At 37.9% G+C, this 18,123-nt stretch overlaps 1 protein-coding gene and 1 pseudogene across 1 annotated transcript in view; both read right to left on the bottom strand.

Moving 5' to 3' along the window:
- The window catches only part of LOC148949819 (uncharacterized), a 72,585-nt gene extending 55,331 nt beyond the window's left edge, over window positions 1-17,254 (bottom strand). The window contains exon 1 of the mRNA XM_089093112.1: window positions 17,148-17,254. The gene's annotated coding sequence lies outside the window, so the exon portion shown is untranslated. The remainder of the gene's footprint in view (window positions 1-17,147) is intronic.
- LOC148949820 (uncharacterized) lies at window positions 13,701-15,392 on the bottom strand (annotated as a pseudogene).
- Window positions 17,255-18,123: the final 869 nt, after the last annotated feature.

The raw sequence follows: 18,123 nt of genomic DNA, 5'->3' as shown, positions 1-18,123 counted from the left end.
TTTGAGAGAAAACCTACTTCTAACAGAAAAGTTGTTATCATGGACAAAAATTGTCGCTTTTAAGATAAATGTGTTATCTTTGATGGAAAACTTGGTGCTATGAGAAAAAATTCATTACTGCTAAGAAAAAAAATGTTACTTCTAAGGGAAATTTAAGTGTGTTAAGTAAAAGTTTATTAGTATTAAGGAATAAGTTGTTGAATAAGTTATTACTTCGATGGAGGAAAATTGTTAGTGATAAAGAAAACTTGCTACTTCTAACAGAAAACTTGTTATCATAACAAAAAAATTGTTACTTGTAAGAAAAATATGGTAACATTGACAGAAAACTTTTTACTTCTAACAGATAACTTGCTATCAGTGACAAAAATTGTTACTTCTATTAGAAATTTGTTATCTTTGACGGAAAACTTGGTGCTATTAGAAGAAATTCGTTACTATTAAGAAAATACCTATTAGTTCTAAGAGAAATTTGAGTGTGTTAAGTAAAAAAAAGTTGAAAAAAAAATACCATGTTAAAAAAAAAAGTGCTACTACAAACATTATTTTTCTAATAGTAAAACTTACGACTAACATTTATATTTGATTCTCATTTTGAGTTTGGAAAATATTAAATGTTACTTTTTTATGTTTTAAGTATGTTTTATGTCATTCTAAGACATGTAAAAAAAAGTTTAAAAGAAATTACCATGAAAAAAAAAATAAAAAAAGTTTAAAAAAAGTAAAAAAAACGGCAGGGTGGGCCCCAAGAAGTTGGAGGGAGAGGGCCCCTTGGAGGTTGGGGATAGGGGACTCTTGGAGGGTTAGGTACTTGGTGGTTAGGGTCATTGTTGGTTGCGTTACTTGATGGTTCAAACCTATAATTATCTCACTGGCTAACTCCTAATGATTCTAAAGATTGTCACGAATTTCCTTATTAAAATTATTTTCTTGTCATTTAAAACTCTGAAAGTATCACCTGTTTAGTGTACTCCCATTTTAAAGCATATTCTATATTGATAACACTGTTCAAATGGTACTTGTGTATTATAAAGAACACAGTCGAGAAGTAAAGCTAGGTCGAGTCACAAGGTCATCTTACACCGATGACTCTATTACTTCCAACTTTTTAGCATACTCCATTGTTAAAAAAATATTATACATTGCTCCCATCCTTCATTATGCACTTGTGTATTATACAGAACACAGCCAAGAAGTAAAGCTAAGTCAAGTCCCATGATCACCTTGTCATCGTTAACCATTTCCATAGATTGATACCAATGATGTTATTCCAAATTTATAATAAATTGCGTAAGTTACCACCCCCCCCCCGGGCTTACCTTAACTGGTAAGCAGTTTAACCTTTTTTACCACTTTCATACAATCCAATTAAAAATATTAGCGAGCTCTGTTTCGCCCCTATTATTCAATCACCAATTAAGATCATTCGGAGCAGATTTATGCAAATGGATCGCTTTTCGCAAATTGAATCCTTTTTACCACTTTGATAGAATCCAGTTAAAATAATTCTCCTATTATTCTCATCTTGGCTACAAATCTATAATCGTCGTCATGTTAAGAGTGTAACATTCCTTTTCTCGTTCTGTAATTAGCCGTGACGCATTCCTAAGCAAACCAGTCTTGACTAGAGGCATTGGTCCAGAAAATGGGTATTGACACAGAAACCTGTTTGGTCTCTTTATATAATCTCGTCCCTGAATATCTACTTTCAAAATATAACGTGTTTGGTCGTTTTATAGGTTCATAATATAGACTGTATGTTCGTATTATGCAATTCCCCCATTCGCTTTATGCAATATCCCCTCAAACCTTTATATAGGTTACTACTGAGGGAATATCTATTATAAAAAAAGAAATATAAATAAGAGATTTGCAAATAAGCCTTATGGCTTGCAGCCATCTGGAAACTAAACAACAGATTTAAAATGATAGATTCTCAAAAATAATATTGAAAACAAAACCACAAAAGAACTTTTCTGTAACCCCCCCCCCTCCCCCACAAAATTCCCATTACTCTTGCAACCATACCAAACAACAATAAATGAGATAAGGGTGAACAAAAGAGAAATATACTAATCTAAACATATTAATTAGGGAAATATACTTCAAGTATATAATAAACCCCGCCTATGAGCAATTTAGGGTTATATATACTGCATCTATTGAAAAAAAATCGAGTCTTGTCCATTTTTAAACCCAGATAATTTGTAAAGAAAACATGCTCAATACAGAAACAAGCACAAAGTTCTTTTAACAAACAAAAATGTAAAATGGAGATTAATTTGAGTCTTATGGCTTGCACAGCCATCTGTAAATTATATAACAGACGGTTCTAGGCGTTTAACCCCCAAAAAATACCCCACTCCCCTCCCTGTGGAAAATACCCCCCCCCCCCGCGGTAGATACCCCTCCTGTGGAAAATAAGGCTTCCCAAATTTAAAAACTTTATTTGAGCTTTTCTTTTTTATTTTCCGTAGGGGAAGGAATTTTGGTAGTTGTGTATTTTACGCCACTCACTCAAATTTACGCTGTGTAAAACTCGAGAAAAAACTGGTTTCTTCATTAGTTTCTTTCAGCTTAGCGTGAGACAAGACAAAGGTACCGTAAGTTACAGAATATATGGTACATATATATTTTGTGTTATATATTTGCAAATGAGGGGGGGGGGGAGTAAAGTATTTGGACAGTTTGAAGTCGGAAAACAAAATCTTAGTTCACAATATCAAGAATAATTGTACCTAACACATTTTGAATGCAGATCCAGTATACTTTACCCCCTCCCCTAATGTGCAAATATAAGGCCCAAATTCGTTTCTTAAGGAACGAAGAAACTAGCAGTGAAATCGGTTTTTCCTCGAGTTTCGAACATCGTAAACTTGAGCAAGTGATGTATATCACATAAGTATCGGATTATTCGTGGAGAGATCCGGATTTCCTGGTACTGAATAAAATAATACCGGTATTTTGTTGCTGTTGCTTTTTTGGGGGGGGGGGGGGGTTAAACGCCAGCCACCATAATAGACATACAGTGATGAATTCTCCAAAACAATATTGAAGACAAAACCACCAAAAAAGCTTCTTTTTAGCACCCCTCTCCCAGCCAAAACGTAAGTTATACAGTGGTTTTGCAGCAACTTGGGAGAAGTCCGCCTATCAGTAGCCTATTTCTCTCGTTAGCCTATAAAGAAGAGAAATAATATTTGTAAGGAAGAACAAAGCAAATTGAAAATGCAAAGCATGGAAACCTTCTAACCATTTTTGGCTTACTGAACAACTCCACAATTTAAAATTATGCTAATTACTGTTGTGACAATACCAAACAGCAATAAATCAGATAAGGGTGAAAAAGAGAAAAACATACTAACATAAACATACTAAATAGGAGACTATACTTCGAGTTTATAATAATTCCCAAATAGGAGCAATTTTGGGTGATATATACTGCATCTATTAAAAAAAAACTAAGAGTCTTATCCATTTTCAACCCAAGATAACTTGCAAACGCAACAGGTTCAATAAAGAAACATGCCCATAGTTCTTTCAACCAAGGATCAAACTTTTATGATTTAACAAACAATACCCAAGGAGGTTTATTATAATTTAGCTTAATATAATGCCCATTCATCCAACCTTTTATTCTTGCCATGCTTCACCTTGTCAAAGGCAATAATTGGTTTTCTGTTCTTGCTGCCACTGTGGGATGTGTGTCATCCATGAATAAGGTTAGAGCTTCATCTGGGTTCTCTTAAGTTTGCATGCTGCCAAATTCACCACCAAGCCCACCAAAAAAAAAAATGTATAGCATGCTGACCAATGGTCTGCGTTGTACAGGTACTGATCTCCTGATTCAATGGTCTGCGTTTCGCAGGTACCAATCTGCAATGCGTGGTTGGGGACAAATCATTCAACGCTTCTCGTGTCTTTCTCCCAGATTTCTCCAGGTACCCATTTAGAGCTGAATTGAATCTGGGTGAACCTACAGAATCACACCATTGACCCCGTTCCCAGCCAAATAACCAGCGACACCAGGACTCAAACCCCTGACCTCAGGATTTCCAGTCTGGAGCACTAACCACTTGGCCACCAAAATCCACTAAAGTCTAAGTAAAGGTCCATTAATATAGAATCCATAAAATAATGGTCTCAAGGGTCAACCGGTGCGGAACTCATAATTACAGCCTGTAATTTACTGATGGACCATGCCTTTGCCAACTCAGTTAGGGGGGTGATGGTAAAGCTTTTTTCTGGTGCAAATAAATGTCAAATAATGTCAAAATACATGGAAAATTTATTGCATATATACAGCTCTGGGTATACATTTACACATTGGGGGGTTGGAGGTATTCACACAAATGAATATTAAATTTAGATTCAGGATGAAACTTGGGTTCAATAGGTAGGTCTATATCTTAAGTATCTCATTAGTGAGTTATCCAGGAAATTCACCTAAATCTAACTTTTAGTATAAGAAGTTATCAATTCTGTACTTGTATTAATACCATATCTGTATTGGGGACGTTTTTTTTTTTATACCTCCAACTCCCTCATGCTTTGCAATGAGGAAACAAATATTTCTCAGCATATTTTGCATTAACTAAGAATGTCATTTCCAAGGTTTATAACTGGGAGTTCATTCAGTTTCTAAGAAAAAGCAGTAATTTCAACCCCCCCCCCATTGTCTCCCAAGTATCGAATAAAAAAAGAAAAAAATTTGAAAGATACAGCACTAGACTCTAAGAGTCCAAACCAGTGGTGCTGGTCTCCATCCCAAGGTCCTTTTTTTGTCAAAATTATAACTTGACTGTGTTTGTTGTTTTTTGATTTGACTGAGTCTCTATAGGTTATTACTATTGTTATTATTAGGACATGTGGTCTCACTATCAGTGGGTCAAGACTCAGGCCTTTAAGGCCGGTTACCTCTACATCCCGAAAACTACACTCCATTAGTGGTTGGGGGAGGGGACCAATGATGGATTCAGTCTCCCCACCCTTACCATGTATCTTGCCAGCTGTCAGACTTCTCCTTCCCTTACTATGTTTTCCAGCTTAACAATAACATTATGAAATATATGAAGCTAGTATCTAATCCTAGCTAGAAATTCTTTTATCACATGTCTTCCTATTTCCATATTTGCCATTTCGCATTTATAGCCTAAAGGTGATTCACACCTCCCTTTTCGGAATAGATATTTCCCAAAATTTCCGATTCCTATTGTGGCTTCTATAACCATTGTCGTCTTAGACCTTTTTAGTCATAGAAAATGTTAAGTCAGGGTGGGGTTGAACTTTGGGAGTAATTCCTTTGTTTCCTTACATCCCACCTTCCTGTGCCAATTTGGTCTGCTGTCTCATTGCTCCAACTCCTCACTACCGCCTTCCAGCAGCACAGAGAAATTGGGATGAAATGTTCTGGACAATAGTATCTCACTAATGTCCCAGCTTTAACTGCTTCATTTACTAACTCATTACCCTCTATTTCATAGTACCCTGGGACCCACATCAGGGTAACTGGGTTTCCTTTGGATGCCAAGCTATTCAGGGCTTTGTAGCATTTCAATTCTCTACTTTGCTGGCTCTTTGAGTTCTGAAGAGCCTTGAGGTATGCTTGATTGTCAGTTAAGATGCATATATCTTATCCATCACTTCCCATTTCCAACAGTCTTCCAGCTGCCCCTTCTGTTCTGAACATTTCATCCTGAAAAACTGTAGCAAATTTTTCCAGGCAATAACTGATTACCTCCTTGTCCACATCAGGAGTATCCTGACAAATTATTACTCCTGTCACTGATTTCCCATCAAACGGCAAACCATCAGTATAACAGATTATTGTGTTACTTTGGTGGAGCAGCTCTATCTCCTGCTCCCCTTCCTTTCTGTCCTTCATGACAATTAGGAATTGCCTCTCCAGTTTTATTGCTGGGATAGTTTTATCTTTAGGATAGTGATATCTGCAGCTCCTAGCACTAAAGCAATGAGCTACAGATGCCAACATGGTCTTTACTTTTCCCATTTTGTATCGGCTGACTTTGAGTCCATTGACTGCCAATCTGTAGTCTGACAGCACTTTTTACTTCTTCTTCCTCTGGAACATTTTCTATGGGTGGAAGTCCAAAGATAAGCTCCATGGATGATGTAGTGGTTCCATGATTTGCTGATTTGATCATTAGGCGTGCTAGCCTTATCACTCTTATTAAGGGGGTTATTTGACTCGCAAATTTGAGTTAAATTGACCCAAACCACTATTCCGTATGACAGAATCGGTCTAATTCCCGTCTTATATAAGTATATGATCTTATTGGGAGTCAAGCCCAAGTTCTTTCCCACCATTTGTTGACATTGAATTAGGGAAGCTGTGGCTTTTTGTGCTTTTTCAATACAATGAGCTTTCCAGCTCAGTTGGTGATTGATTATGACCCCTAGGTATAGCACTGGCTTTTTCAGAGATAATGGGTGACCATATATTTTTAGAGCAAAAGGAGCTTGCCATTTTCTCTTTTTTGTGAATACTACTACTTCAATCTTTTCACGTGTTAAGCGTAGTTTATTATTATGTGACCATAGGAGTGTGCTGTCTCAATTTAAACAGTGTACTTAGACATATTCCTCTCAGTAAGGATAGTATGCCATCCAAATATACCTGACTATATCCAGATTGTTGTTCTAACAAATTCAGCAGGCTATTCATGACCAAGTTCAACATATGTGGGGAGATTACCCCCCCCCCCCTCCTGCAGGCATCCTTTTTAAACAGTCTTCGATTTTTTTTTTATTCTCTTTAGCTCAGCAACTATCTGTCAATTCCTGAACATATGGAAATTCCATTTCTGAATAGATCTATCTAATCTTCCTTCCTCCTTGGCCATTTTTATTGATTCAAAACTAGCATTATCAAATGTTCCATCTATCTCAAGGAATATGCCTAAATTGTATACTTTACATTCTAAGGCTTGCTCTACCAGCCCCACCAATTTGTAAACCGCAGCATCTGTAGAGCCTGCTATCATAAATCCCATTTGCTTTTTGGATATTGTCTTCTAGGTCTCCAAATTAATTATTAAAACTAACAAACCAATCATTCTGTCACTTTCAATTGACAAGAGGTTAACATAATAATTCTGTAAGACTGGGGTTTGATTAGCCCTCTTTCCCTTGTTTAGGTATGAAAACGCCCCTGGCTTTGAGCCATGTACCAGGGACATAGCCTCAAGGCTAGGCTTCTCTTTCACTACCAATATAATAGGTTTGTGTTTTCTCCTATCTTTTCTGGAGCATTATAGGGTATATCCTATCAGTTCCAGGGGCTTTATAAGGTTGAAAATCATCACCAGCATTTTAACCTAGTCCTTGCTTGCGATTTTGGATGCCAGCTCCACCCCAGATTTGGGTTTATATAAATAAGCTGTCATGGGACTATTTTCTTCATGGTCTTTTACATGCAACACTTCCCAAGTGTGCTGGTGATGAATCTTTGGAGTCTTTAGTAGCCTATTACTAGCTTCATCTGACCCTATACTTTTCACAGAAAGCCCTCCAGAGGTTCTCTTTGTTCTACTTATCTCCTATTTTTAGGAGATTTAAACCTTCCAAGAAAGCATCCCAGTCTTTGAGATTATTTGTTTGGATAGCAGTTCTTGGCAGCCTTTGGGTCAGTTTTCTTCATTGACTTAAGTCTGCCAGTTATTGGCTTGGTCCCCCTTTTTGACAAGTGTAGGAGGTGTTGCTGGTTTAAACACACTGTTCATGCTTTCTATGAGTCTTTCTGCCTCCTGGTCTAGATCCTGTTTGGTTATTCTAGGGTTGAGACATAGATTGGCTAGTTTTTTGGCTAAAACTAGGTTATAGGTGGGCCAATTTGTTTTCCTTATATTCCTAAGAAGTTTTCTTTGTTATTGGGATGTATCTATTTTGAATTTTATTATTTGGTGTTCAGAGAAAGACATAAGATTGCTCATATGCCAATCCTTTACCAGTCTCTCATGTTGCAAAGAGATTATTGTAAGATCCAAAACGTCTCTTCTTCCTCTTGGTATGAAAGTGGGGTTTGAGCCCCAATTGCGCCAAGCAAGGCCTTCCCCCACCAGATTATCCAGAAGCTCAAGTCCCCTTCCATTTGTGTCAGTGCTTCCCCATAATATGTGATACAGGTTTGCATTACATGCCAGAATTATGGGAATCTTGTCAACTTTACAGTATTGTCCCAGTACTTTCTTTGATGGTGGTTTGTCATCAGACAGCATGTAAACTGAAGTAAGTACCAAACACTCATAGCCAATCAGATTTATCACCATAACAGCTGCTACATCCCTAGAACAATATTTATACAAATTCCTAGAGTCCAAATCAGGATTATAGGAGGTGGCTAGGCAGTGGTGCAGATTGATCTACCAGCACTCTAGCCCCAGCAGCTCATATGCAGGCATCATTTCAATTTAGCTAGAACATGGAAGGTCCTGCTCCATCCTTTGCTAGAGTGGACTCCATGGGCTTCTTTTAGGAGCTTGAGGAGTGTGTGTCCCCTCATTCCAATGGGAAGTTGGAAGTTCTGCTCCTCTACTTCAGGGACCAAGTCTGTCTCAATTGCCAAATGGAGGTAGGTCTTTCCCTCCTTGACGTGGATCTTGGTCAGTTCAGTTTTCTTTTTAGTGAGGAAACAATTGCAGGCCACCAACAGCCCTATTGGCTTCTCTGGTGACCCAACATTCAGATCCTCAGTAGAGAAATTTCTTCTTGGAGGTGTCTCCTTGGGCAAGGGTAACATGGCCCTACTCCAGCCTGTTCACAACTTCCTTAATCCATGATGCCTTCCTCTCATATTGGTATTTCATTTTTATAAAACCCTCCTCCAGTCTCATGGATGCAACATTAGGACCAAAGTCTAGATTACCTTCCATGACTTTGGCCTCAATGGCTCCCATCAAAAGGGTGACATTCCTTTCTTGGAAAGGTTGCCAGTTGCTCTCTTGCTTGCCCTTAGAGGTATCCATTTGGCTACTTTAGCAAAGTCCCTCTTTTCTCTTGGTGCCCAAGGAGTCTCTTTCCTTCTCCTCTCTAGCTTGGGATGCTATTTTACCAGAGCATCCATGGGGGTTGTATTTTGAGACAGTTTGGCCTTATCTCTATTCCTACCCTTTGGCTGATGTGGGTTGCCAACCACAGACTGCACTCCACTCCAGGCCCTCCCCCTTACAGCGTCTTGATGCCGGGAGTTGTCTCCTACAGACAACCTTCCCCAAGCTGTCTAGCTTCTTTTTTCTCCCACTGGCTGGGTTTCTTTCTGAACTGGGATTCTTGCAGCACTAGTTGTTCTGATTTTTAATTGGGTTCACCCCCAATTCAGGCTTGCTCTGTTCTGGTTCAGAGTAGCAACTTGTGTTGTCTGCACTTGTCTCAGCGGTGGAATTCTTTGAGTTCTCCACCATTTCTGGCTCTAGGCACTGGGAGCCCATGATTTTTGACAAGGATTCATAGTAACTTTTCAGCAACTCCTCCTTGTCCAGGCTCATAACCTCTGGGGGCGGGATTCTTTGTCTGTGATTTAAACATTAAATTTCTTATTTTCCAACACAAAAAAAAAATTCCTCTTGACTGTGCTTTGTGACCACCAATTTCAAGTGCTTATTGGTTGCACGCAAAATTATTCACCATTTGATGGAGCAGCTGCCTGAATGGCAAGCTCAAGGCATGACCCACGGGCCTGTGCCCCTCTCTAAACAGTGGCCTCAGACAGGGAAAAAAACCAAGTTTTGTCCCCTATACCTTTTCCCTTAATCCTCCTCTGGAATTCCATTGTAATTTAGGCCCCTTCATAACCTATGTCTACCTCCATCATTCCATCCCTCAGCAGTGTTCCTCACTCACCACCTTAATGTTCAACAAAGGAATAAGGAGCACAAAACGTGGGGGGGGGGACTTAACTTGGCCGTATTAGGCCTTCATATAAGGTAATGATGGTAGGACTGGCCCCAAGGTATGATGCTAGTTCAAAGATGCATATGACCAAGATACAGGAAGCATCATCCAACTTTCATCTAAAGTGCATACTACTTCCCACCCCTGTTACTGATATCTTGGTCACCCTTCACCATTTCTAGCTCCAGACTTAGGATTGTCTCCATTGCCCTTCTCCATCCCTGTCCCCAGGCTTAAGATTTCAGCTAGAAGGCTCCAGGGCTTCATTGCCAGTTGCCCAAGCACACCCCAAGACCACACTTGGGAGACCCTAATATGGCTTCTTGATACAACACACAGCAATTTAATTTGGATGATGAAGTAACACTATAAAAACAGAAAGAAGAAAGCAAAAGTATAGAAAACAGAATAAGCAAAAGGAATAAGAAAAGCACAGTTCAAGTGTTTACAGTATATCACATTCTGACAGATCAAGAGTAAATACAAAGTTTGTCTTGTAGTCTGTTCTGAAGGCTCAGACCTGTAGAGAAGGAAACATGTTGAGTAAAGAACTGTTGCATCACAATATGCAGAATAATTGGAGCTATCACATTTTGCATGCAGCCTGGCTGTACTTGACCCCCAATTCTCCCTAATGTGAAAATATATAGCTCAAATTATCTGTTTCTGTTGCATTCTTCCATCTATCACTAGTTTTTTCTGGTCCTTCATAATTGATTCAATTTATAGGTACACCTGTTGAAACAAGAGATACAAAGGATAAATAGATAGGAAATATATAATTGTGGCTATATATTTGCACATTGGGGGGGGGGGGGGGGGGGGTAAAGTGTAGCAAAGCTGCAAGCCAGATGTGTTAGCTACAATTATTCTGCATATTTTGAAAGATGAATTGCTTTCATAATACATTCCCTTCTCTACAGATCTTTCCCTAGTTATATGCCTAATCAAGTTTACTATATGTTATCATCTTTAAGATTATGAAAATGCCTTGAAACCAATATAGAAATGGGATATTTATAAGTCAAGTCCAGGCTACTGCACACAAACTTAATTGATAACTTTACTACTTTTGCATAATGAACTTACTATTAGGTGATTTAAGCTAAGTTCTCACTGCCCAGATTGCTGTTCTCACTGACCAGAAATCTGGTCAGATTTTCGTCTCCAGAATTCTGGCCAGATTTTTTTCCCAGATTTTACTGTTTTCTGACCAGATTTTTCGATCAGATCGAGTTTGATATTTTCTGGCCAGAAAAAAAATCTGGTCAGATTTTAGCCTTAAAAGTAGTTCAAAGCATGGTTGATGTAGCTGAAGAACAAGCAGATATTTAAAGATCACTCAGAAAACGACAACCACCAACCAAGATCAAGGTAAAAAACTGAAGAAGCTGACTTCACAAGAATATTAGAGAAAAATTCGTTGGAGATACATGAGAAGGTGTAGATTAGTTCCCCCTGATAAAAACAACTTTTTTCTTACTGTATTTTATTTAGTCAATTGGGCTGTAAAGTTGCACAGATAGCCTACTGTCCAGTAGAAGCAGGGTATAAGCAGCTCACTTCTTACTGTATATCCCAGTTCTATTGGTAGGGCCTCTGTACCCCACACTACAGTGGGAACTAAACTGCACCTTTATTTAGGTAACCTGACTTTGTAGAAGTAGAGCTCAATCAGTCTAGTACAGAAATATGATGGGGAGAAAAGGCCATAAATGTTTCAGCAAATTCAAAAGTTACAGGACTCTCTTAAATTATAAAATTGTCACAGGTTTGAGATGACATCATAATCATAAATCTAATGCTCCATCACATTAATCGATGAATATAGTAGTTAGGATAGAGTAATCGATGAATATAGTAATCGATGAATATAGTATCGATGAATATAGAATATAGCAGCCGGCGCCAGGGGTGGGGCCTAGGGGGGGTGGCGGGGGGAGAGATGCAGCACCCCTGGTGCTACCTTTAGAACACGAGTTTCTAGGAACCTCTTAACACCAATAAGTTGTTTTTTTTTCAAGGGTAGCTAATTTGCTAATTAGTAAGGTAATTAGCTAATTTCAGATATTTTAAAAGAACACCAGTTTCTAGGAACCTCTTAAAACCAATTACTTTTTTTAAATAAAAATTTGTTTCAGAGGCAACTGGCGAGTGAGTTCCAACCCAGTTACCATGGTAAGCTACCATAGTAAGCTCCTTACCCTGCAGAGCAGCATGGTAAACAAAAAGTTACTATGGTAACTAAAATCAAGGGAAAAATGTCAGGTTGGAACAATAGTCATGGTAACTCTATGGTAAGGAGAAGAAGGTTGGAACGGATTTGCTAACTTTTTTTTCATGTTTGCTTACCATGGTGAGTAGGTCGGAACTCAGCATAAGTCAACTGATATTACAATATATACTGTAAATATGTTATAATGTAATAATATAATAGTGTAATCTGTACCCTTTTTTCTTTTTAGGCATAAGAACCAGAGCTGAAGCCAGCTGGTACCTTGCAAACCCCTAGGATACCATTATCGTCATGGAGGACAAAATAAAATGGTCTGACAGTGACATTGAACTCCTTGTCAACACCTGTATCAACTATCCATGGCTATGGGATTCTTCTAGAGAAGACTTCAAAGATTGTAGGAAGAAGAAAAACTCTTTTGCAGCCATGGCAGACTCCGGGATTTTGTTTTCAGATTATGGACTGCCTGTTCAGAATCTTGCATACATTTTGAAGAAAAAGTTTGACATTCTAAGAGATACTTATATGAAGTGTAGACGCAGTGAAAAAGGTAAAAGTGGAGATGGTGCAAAAGTAAACAGAAAAACATGGAAGTATTTCCACCTTTTCAGCTTCATGACAGAGTCGGGTCAGCTAAGAAAAACTGTGGACAACATGACTGAGCCTCTGCAGATTGCTTCTGTTAGTGAAACTTTGACCAGGATAGATACTTCAATTGATGATGAAGACGAATTTACTCAGCATATAGAATTGAGCTCAGAAGAGTTTGAGCAGACAGCAGAATCTCTTTTTCAGCTGTCAAAAAGAGCTAGGATAAACTCTGCGGAGAATCAGCAGTCTGAAACCTCATCATCATGTATGTCACCTTTAGCTCCCATCCAGCCTGAACGAAAGCGCAAAACATCCCAAGAGCCATGTGGTAGTAGTGGAGGTAACAAGACTCAGAATACTCCTGGAGGTAGCCAGGCACATACAGACATTGACCAAGAAATTGTCAAAGCTCTTTCGTCTTTACAAGAGAAAAAAACACCCAACTTACATTTTAGCCAGTACATCTGTAGCGTGTTGAACGGTTTGCCAAAAAAAGCACAAGCAGCGGCACGTCATGAAATTTCTGAAGTGCTTAAAAAATATGAAAGTGATGACCAGGAAATGAGTAATGTGTTTGTGTAATTTCTTAGTTTACAACTAGACTCTATGGTTGATTAGACCTATGGTTGGCAATCCTGCTATGGTTCAGATATACAAAGACATGCTTCAAAGGCAAGTGAGTTAGAGCGGCTTATGGCTATGCAGCAGAGCATTCAAAAGCGGTAGGAAAGTATATTGAAAAAACTAGTGCCTATGTAGAAGAATAGTATCCATATAAATTCATTTCAGTGCAGTTCTTTGCTCTGAGTTTTATCAGTATGCAAAATCTCAATACCCCAACATTTTCTACTGCACTCACTCATGCTTAGCTCTTTTTTCTACTTTCGAATGCTTGTTATAGTGGACGAGCTCGGATGCTGCATAACTACCGTATCCGTTTTTTTCATTTTTTCCTCTGTCAAGACTTCCGTAGTGCAAATATTGATGCCTTGACGTATTCAAAAGTTGGATATAGATTAAGGGCGAAATCGAAAGTTTTTTTTAAAGCCGGTTGTTTCGAAAATCTTCATTTTTACTTTAGGACAGTGGCTAAAGACATGGAAATTGTGCAATTTCTTTTTTTTCTCTTTTTCTTTCAGGCGAGAAAAGTTCAGTGTCAAGTATGTCCACTTTTTCACGCCATATTCTTTCCAAAACAGATTGTGCCTAACGTAGCGGCTTAGAAAGAAAAGCGGTTTTGGGGAGAGTAACGAAATATGTTTATGGATTCTAAAAATGAACAAACAAATTTAAGGCCTAAACAGTCGTTGAATTAGTTGAGATAAGTTTTTGCTGGAAACTATGCATCTGGATTGCAAGCTAGGCAATAAATTTAATGGTATTCAGCGCTTCGCGTTAACTTTGGTTTCTCAACGGAAAGATTACGGTTCAGAAGTGTTATAACTGTGTCGCACATTGACCCAAACATTTATGTATAGCTTGTGCTTTGTACTTTGTACTATACTTGTGCTTTACTGAAAGTTAGTTTTTATCTCAGTATTAAACAGTATTTTATCTCACTATTAGAAAAAATAGTCGCTATTTAACAGTTGCCAGTCATTACTATCAATTATCCTCCCCTGAACCCATGCAGCATATTTATCTGATAAATTTACCAGCAATATATTGAAAGCAGGAAAATCCACCAGAAAAAGCGAAATAAGCCGTTTTTACTATAGACTTTAATCTTTACTATAGAAAAGTAACTAAACTACAGCCAGAAATAGACGCACACATTTACACATTCATTTCTGATAGTTAATCACACAACTTTGAGTGTGATAAGTTTGCATACAGCCTGCTGCTACAACACAACACTGACCTACTCAGGAATGCGGCCTTGACTCACTCTACTCAGCTGCCAAGGAACACTTCCTTCTGGCGTCATGAAGTAGTCTCGAAATTTGTCACGAATATGTTTGGCAGCTTCAGCTGGGTTTCGTGCTGCTGTTGAGACAATTGGTAACAGCCCATTTACTTGCTCTTGTCTCCACTGCCCCAATGTTATAACACCGTCAGTTTCTGTGTCAACGAAGTTAGCACTAACATACCTCGAGTGTCTCCGTGGAGTTGTAAGATCTTTGGCACGCAAGTAATTATATAGGCAAACACAAATGTGTATGACCTAGTCCATATTCTCAGGCTTTGCATTAATTGCTTCTCTGAACATTCTCCACTAGGCACCAAGAATTCCAAATGCATTTTCTATTATCCTTCGTGCACGAGAAAGCCTGTAATTGAAAATTTCTCTGGTACTGGAAGGTGATCACCAGGATAGGGTCTAAGTAAGTTTGTTTTCAAGGGGAAAGCTGCGTCTCCAACAATCACATATGGTAAGTAGGTGGCATTTCCTGTATCAGTCGTATCACTGCCTGGAAGATCTAAAGTACCGGCAATCACTTTCTTACCAAGAGTTGAATTGCCAAACACAGAACCATCACTTTGCCGGCCATAACTGCCTATGTCAACATAGACAAATCGATAGTTAGCATCGCACATAGCCATCAACACTATGCTGTGGAACTGCTTGTAGTTGAAATATTGTGACCCCGAATTCGGTGGAGCCTGGATTCTAATGTGCTTCCCATCAATAGCTCCAACACAGTGTGGGAAGTTCCATTTTACTGCAAACTTATGGGAAATTTCCTTCCACTCAGATTGCTCACTGGGAAATCGTACAAATAATGGGGACAGTACTTGGCAGATTGCATCCATAGTGTTCCATATAATTTGGTTGGCAGTCGACCTCCCCAGGTAATGTGTGAAGCTTTGGTTTCTCTGTGTGCCACCAGCTGCAAGATATCTTAATATCACTTCAAGCCTTTCTTTAGGTGAAATAGCTGTTTTAAAATTTGTATTTTGTCTTGCAATATATGGTGTAACCAGACCAAGCAGGTAATCAAATTGCTTAGGTGACATTCTGAAATAGTCATGAAACCAATCTGCATCTGTCAAACGCAGGTTATTGACTAGTAGGTTTGAAGCACCATTTTCACTTCTCATTTTTAAAAAGTCTCTGACCCAAAATTTTCTTTTTCTCATAGTCTCTGAGGCTTGTAGGCCTTTTCTCTTCTTTCTCCTTCGAAGTAAGCACAAGAGCAAAACAGTTGTAGCCTCATGATCCATTTTTTGAATCTTACGCCGATTTTTCCGATGGCCAGAAAAAAAAATCTGTCCAGAAAAATTATCTGGACAGTGAGAACTGAATTCCGGTGTGAACATGCGGAATTCCCAGATTTTTTTTCTGGACAGAAAAAAAATCTGCCCAGAAAAAAAATCTGGGCAGTGAGAACCAGTCTTTATGCAATGTCCTGCTTTCCTTTTTGTGCAAAAAATTAAGTAAACTGTATGCAAAAGGTGAAACTTAAAATACAGGTTAACCTGGTCAATCAGTGAATAGCATACAACAAACAATTTTTTTTAAATAGCCTTATGAGAGACAAAGCAAAATAACCTACTAGTAAATATTTATATATCTTGAATGAATATGTCAAAACTATAAAACAATTTAGGCTAAATTTTAAAACAATTAACAATTTGAATTTTAATACCAAAAAGCAATATTAGCCTAGTGATTTTGGTAAATTCTACTTTAGCTACTTTTGGCTACCTTGGAAAGGGATTGGGTTATGAAAATGAAATTTTCATGAATGGGTCCACAGGCTAAACTATGTCCTGGGAAGGTATTCTGACCTACCTCCAATCCTTCTCTCTCTAGAGGATTGTGAAACTTGCCTACATGACAGGTCAATACCTATTGAGATTTTGACAAAAGAACATTTTACCTTAATTTTCAGTTATCAGTTTCTTTTTCTCTGGCTTTAGTTCTGAAAATGCAATTCCTGTTATTTAAGTAGAATTTCAAGCAATATCTATGTTTCTTTCAAAATTAAGGAAATGTATTTGCATATCTTTAAAACTTTATAAATTGGGATTAAGCAACGTTTGCAAAGCTGAAAACAATTTTGTTGTACTTCATTTAAGCAGAAGATCTATTTTACAAGGTTTCAATTTTATAAAACACAGATTTATAAAGGTCAGGAGCCTCTAGAGGGAGAAGGAGTGAAGGTATGTAGGCTACTTCAAAATACCTTGCCAGTACATACTTTAGCCTGTAGATGCATCCCTGAAAGTATTATTTTCCTAGCCTTACCCCTTTCAAAGATAGCCAAAAGAAGCTAAAGTAGAATTTTACCGTAATTTTTATATGTTTTGAAGGACTATGTCCAACCTATAGAACAATCCTTTAGCCAAAAACAGTTTAAGCATCTAACTATATTATTTCAGGCTATAGCCCAGACCTACACTAAGTCTAAAGTTTTTACTGCAACACCAAAACCAAAAATTTTCTTCTACTGGTCAGTGGCTTTACCTAAAATATTTCAAAAACTTATGCACAGGAAGTTGTTCAAAAATTGAAACTAAATGTGTGTCTGTCTCAAGCAATTTTTTTCAAATTCTTTGTTTTGACTTTTTTCTATCTGAATAAGACCATAGTACAGTATTGCCTACCCTTTGAAAACAAAATGTACCACAAATGGAACGAAAAATGTACCAGAGACGAAAAATTGTACCATATCCCAATTTTTTTTCACGCGTGTTACGCTTCGCGTAACATGCGGATCGTCGATGACGTACAGTACTATCTATAAAAATTTTGTATAACACATTTAATTTACTGTCTTTCTCCATTCCTTCGTTTTTCTTTCTCTTCTAATACAGTACACGAGCTCCTGACAGTGCTTAAATAAAGGTTCAGAGTAGCATATATTACTTACTAAAGATAAGAAAAAATGTCGTTATTTTTTGGCCATTTACGACCGTTTACAGCATCAACCTGAAACTAGTCCCAAATGACGATTTTCATATAAAACATGGGCTAAAGTCGAGTTTTTACATTTTAATCTTACAGAATATTGCCCAAAAGCAGTTGCTGGGACCATTTTTTCCATTTATTAGTTTGCATACAAGAACACTTTTGTCTTTGATTAAGATTTCATCGGAGGGAGGATCGCGCCTGTAGCCCTTTCCTAATATACGCTACTGCCTACAAGCAACACAGGAAAAAAAATGTTTTTAAATTGAGACTGATCCATAATTTTGTAAAATGTATCATATTTTGTGGGATTGTACTAAATTATACCAATAGAAGTGAAATGTATCAAAATGGTACAATTGCTCCACGTTTGGCATCATTGCCTTAGTAACTTCGAAGCCGTTCCTGCTGTATGTAAAATTTAATTAACTTTTGTAGTAACTATAAAGTTACTTGATTTTTAACTTGGAAAACACCCCAGGTCACAACCAAATTGAAAGCAAAAACGCCTTTCCTATGAATTGCCATCTAT

Source organism: Artemia sp. Qi Xiang Cuo, chromosome 8, assembly GCF_049724085.1.
Source record: "Artemia sp. Qi Xiang Cuo chromosome 8, ASM4972408v1, whole genome shotgun sequence".
In the NCBI taxonomy this organism is placed as follows: domain Eukaryota; kingdom Metazoa; phylum Arthropoda; class Branchiopoda; order Anostraca; family Artemiidae; genus Artemia; species Artemia sp. Qi Xiang Cuo.
The sequence above is the reverse complement of the archived record's forward strand: the minus strand, read 5'-3'. Positions and strand labels throughout refer to the sequence as shown.